We start from the raw sequence: 3228 nt of genomic DNA, 5'->3' as shown, positions 1-3228 counted from the left end.
TTTTTTTTTTTTTTTTTTGCTAACATAGCTGCAATATGGACTATATTTCTTTTTTCAATTCTTTCTCTGTCTACAGTTATTTTTAATGACAATAAAACTAATTATCTAAAAAGAAAAGGGACTGACTTTAACATTTTAAAACTCCATTGAAATTAATTAAAAATACAACACAAACCATCCTAACTCCCTCCAGTACTTCTAAACAACATCTTTCGGTCTTGGTCGAGCTTTTTACACTAAATTATAATTATTATTTTACTATAATTTAAATTGCATTATTTCATTTTTTGGCAATTTTTTTTATCTCTTGTTTCTAGAATTTTGTTGTTGTTGTTGTTAGTAATAGTATTTCTTTGTTTCGATATTATTGTGGTTGCACTCGTGTAGTATGTGATTTTTTTGTTAATTTTGTAGTTTTTAACTATTTTATTTCTACATTCTGGTATGTAAATCTTCATATTCGCCGCCCCGACAACCACCTTAGCTACCACCACATACATCCTATTAAACAATTAATTATTGTTAATAATGTGTTTTTTATAGAAAAAACGTAAAAAACCCAAACTCAAATTTATGGATAATGGAAATGTTTCAGAACTTAAGATTTTCAGTTTATTTTGTTAAATATTTTGTGTGCGATTTTTACGTTTATTTATTTATTTACATTATTCTTATTTATTATTGTTTTATTGTTGTCTGTTTGCCATATTATTTGCCTTCTTGTATTCCTTATTTATTTGGCTTCAATTTCAAGAGGTTCTGCATGAAACGCTTTATCAATTAGACCAAACAATCTAACACAGAATTTAGTAACGCTGCCAAAAATTCATGTATTTGTATGTGTATGTATGTATGTATGTATGTACGTATAAGTAATATATAATTAATATAGATATAATTTCCCATTTAATTAATTCTTTAAGCAGTCTATCATGTTTGTGATATTAATGGTGACGGTTCTCGCATTTCTTTCACTAATGGAATTTTTATTATTATTATTATTATTATTATTATTATTGTTATTATTATTATTAAAGTGGAGAGCTTGCAGAATCGTTAGCACACCGAGCAAAACGTTTAACGGCATTTCGTCCGTCTTTACGTTCTGAGTTCAAATTCTCCCGAGGTCGACTTTGCCCTTCATCCTTTCGGGGTCGATAAATTAAGTACCAGTGATACACTGGGGTCAGTGTAATCGACTAGTCTCCTTCTCAAAATTTCAAGCTTTGTATTTTCGGTAGAAAGGATTACTATTATTATTATTATTAGTTCAGTTCCACTGCGTAGCATCGTGTGCAAGTATCCTCCATAGCCAGAATCTTGTGAGCAAGTATCTTCTATAGCCAAAATCTTGTGAGTAAATTTGGTAGATGGAAACTGAAAGAAGCCCGTCGTGTGTATATCTGTGTGTGCGCGCGCGTGTGCGTATGCTTGAGTGGTCTATATGTGTGTGCCCTTGTGTCTATGCTTGTCGCCCCCACCTCACAGCTTGAGAATCGGTGTTGGCCTGCTTACGTCCCCGTAAATTAGCAGTTCGGCAAAAGAAGCCGATGGAATAAGTCCCAGACTTAAAACAAAAGAAAGCCCTGGCATCGATTTGTTTCGACCAAAATTCGTGTATGTATGTATGTATGTATATTTGTATATAAGCACGTGTGTATATTTGTTTATAGGTATGTATGTTTTGGTGTGTATATCTGTATGTTTAAGTGTGTATGTACACGTATGTTCAGTTCTATATTATTTAAGTTTAAAACGGCCAGTTGTAAATCTCAGTGATATGAGTCAATGATCGTATCGATAAAACCAAGAATGAACTTTCTAACTGTTCACTGATGAAATTCTTGAAAAAACAAAAGACCAAGTTAATCCTTAAAACGAAAGCAGTTACTGAGTAGAAGCTAAATATTTACTAGTTTGTAATACGAAAGGCACAACAGTTTTCTCTGTACAAATTTAATTTCATAGGTTCGTCCCTAAAAAGTATCCCGACCCCAGATTAGATATTACATCATTGGTTTGCTTACCTAAGGAATATTTTGTTTGAGTGTAACGGTGTGCGACAAAAGAGAAAAGTTAAAATTATGTGAGGAAGAAGAAAGACTGAGATTGAAGACGTGTAAGAGAGAGAGAGGTGGAGGACGAACTCCTCCCCCTACAGCTCATCCATCTGCCCCACCCCCATACGATATTTGTGCCCGGGTGTCAATGCAAGATATCATTATCGATAAAGTGGTGTCTTACTGACTCTTCTCGGGGTTATTATGAAAATAACCAATCAATCGATATATTGGTTTATCATATGGAATTAAAATAGATATCGAACATGTTTTAAATAGCAAAAATGTCAGAAAAATAGATTATAAAATTGCTAATATTGAAAATTAGATGTAAATCAATTCCCCAAGAGATTGCTTACAGAAAAAATAAATAAATAAATATAATTTTAAAAATTAGCCGACATAAAAATATATATTCATATATCTTTAAAAAAAGTAAAATAACTGTAGCTATAGTTTGTACAGACAAATAGATACACAATGACCAAAATAATAGAGAGATGTAAAACAACTGTCAAAATAGTTTATATAGACAAATGGATATATATATTACAATGGCCAAGATAAAAGAGAATATATAGCGATGTGAAATATGCATGGAACTGTCATTAAACAGATGGGGGAAACGACAAAACAGCCGTGAAACAGATGTAAAACAGACACTAAACAGATGTCAAACGTGACTAAAAAAGATTTTTTCGTTGAAATATTGATTGAAAATTATTCCAAATAGGGTTAAAATGTCAAAATGGCGAATACGTGGTGAAAAAAAGAATATGTATTTTTAGAAAAAACAACGAAAGTATAAAAACTATATTTTTAAAACCTGTTAAAAGTTGTAAAAATGGCATAAAACTGCTTTCCATGCAGTCATCACAGATATTTACTTTTTTTTTAATTCATATTGATATGTTAGCTTTTACTTCGATACTAACATATCTTTTTACATTTTATTGTAGCTTTTGGTGTTGTATTTTTTTAAATCGTTTTTATCAATTTTTTAACATTTTTTAGAATGTTCTAGATTAAATTTATTTTATATACTATTTTACATATTTGACAAAACATTTCACCTGAAAGTAGACATGCTTGTACATTCAATTCTGTCACACAAGACAGATAGGTAGACAACAGTATATATATATATATATATATATATATATATATA

General features: G+C 30.5%; 1 protein-coding gene across 2 annotated transcripts in view; it reads left to right on the top strand.

The window, feature by feature from the left end:
* Positions 1–3228, top strand: part of LOC106875248 (uncharacterized) — a 154321-nt gene that overhangs the window by 619 nt on the left and 150474 nt on the right. The window lies entirely within an intron of this gene.

This window comes from Octopus bimaculoides, chromosome 15, assembly GCF_001194135.2.
Source record: "Octopus bimaculoides isolate UCB-OBI-ISO-001 chromosome 15, ASM119413v2, whole genome shotgun sequence".
NCBI lineage: Eukaryota > Metazoa > Mollusca > Cephalopoda > Octopoda > Octopodidae > Octopus > Octopus bimaculoides.
The sequence above is the reverse complement of the archived record's forward strand: the minus strand, read 5'-3'. Positions and strand labels throughout refer to the sequence as shown.